Below are 1780 nucleotides of genomic sequence, written 5' to 3' on the forward strand. Positions count from 1 at the left end.
AACAACAATACTTCACTTCGGGTCTTCCCATACCCTATCCTTGAACAGCCAATCAAAAATGTTGCAAGTTCCCTCTCTTCATTGTCAGTTAAATACTTAGGAGCACCACAAGACAAATTGGGAAGCACTTTTCCAGATAATCGATCATATATCGTGCTTTTTGGCTCAGCAGCCTTCCTTACGCTCATGCCACGAAGAGTGATGGATTTTATGGCCTGCTCCATTCCTTCTTCTGTCCAATTCTTCCTCCACTTATCACAAAAATCCTCGACAGGTCTAGATCTAGCGTTACCAACTGGTCTAGGAATACAAGTGCCTTTGTGACTAGCATAAGTAAAGACAGTCCTTTCTTTTAGCTGAGGTACGGTAGAGAAAGACATCTTGTGACAGCTGATACAACTTACAATGTGCTAATGTGTTAGGATGGAAGGGGTTGATAAGGGTGATAATAATGCGCATGCGCCACTTGTCCAGTAAGACATCTTGTGACAGCTGATACAACTTACAATGTGCTAATGTGTTAGGATGGAAGGGGTTGATAAAGGTGATAATAATGCGCATGCGCCACTTGTCCAGTATTTGCATGGCCACCGATCATATACTGCTGTGACTTTTATAGGGGACGGAATCTTCTCGCTTTTGCAGCATTTCATTGTCATAGTTTGATCTCTAAACTAGTGCAGTTTGATGGGGAAAACATCAGTGAGAGACATGATTTTACACCTAGTCTGACAATGCATGATTCGTGTCCTGTAATAGAAAATTTACTGGTCAACCATTCAAACAGTATTTATCGAAAACGCAAGCGCCAAAGGAGCTGCAAACTTCAGTGCAAGTAGAGCTATATGAGAGGATTCTCCAGCATTAATCTTGAACGAACCACTCTTGTAACAAAGAAAATATAGTGTCCGGTATTTGATGATGTCTGGTAATTGATCTCTTACTCTAATGCATAATCTCTGTGTCTGATTAATACTGCTTGTCCTTCATCTCAATGTACATGTACTCTCTTGCTACCTATTCATGTAGTATTAGGTAAAGTGTATACATTTATAGATGTACATTAGGTAATAGTGTCAGGCCATACATGCTAAATAATATCAGTATCAGTGTCAAGCCTGCTATGCAGTTCATCCCACACTACAGAGCTGGAGCTGTGCTTGTTCACACACCCACAGCTCCACAACTGCAGTGATTATATATAAGCCATATACATATACCACATTACATATAAAAGCAGAGCTCATTCAAGCCCTTCCCCCTCTATAGTGTTTTGACGTACCAGTATACTACACATGCAGCTATATAGGATTCAATTAGTTACTAACAAACCTTTATATTATTTTGTTGGTATGTTAATATCGAAAAGAATAAATTTCAAATGGAAAACTCCGGCCACAACACATCTTGAAAACAGAGACAAGAATAAGAGCTCTATTAATAATAATAATAAATTAATCAATTAATTAAAGAATACCTACCATATAAGGAAGTCACTTAATCTCACTTCTCCTCATGTTCTAATGACAAGATCAGGTGGTGTACATGTACCAGTATAAAGACATCTCTCCATTTACTCTTCACTGATATCTCTATATAATGTAAATACATGTACTTGTATAGTGTATGTATAATACATAGGCATAGGAATGATTCAAAAGTTGGGGGGGGGCTCAACATTAAAAAGCATGACTTAGCATGTGAACATTGGGGGGCTAAGCCCCTCTTGGATTCACATACAAGCATACACTCATACAACCAGTCAACCAGTCACACTAAA

Source organism: Amphimedon queenslandica, unplaced genomic scaffold (genome assembly GCF_000090795.2).
Source record: "Amphimedon queenslandica unplaced genomic scaffold, v1.1 AMPQUscaffold_11943, whole genome shotgun sequence".
Lineage (NCBI taxonomy): Eukaryota > Metazoa > Porifera > Demospongiae > Haplosclerida > Niphatidae > Amphimedon > Amphimedon queenslandica.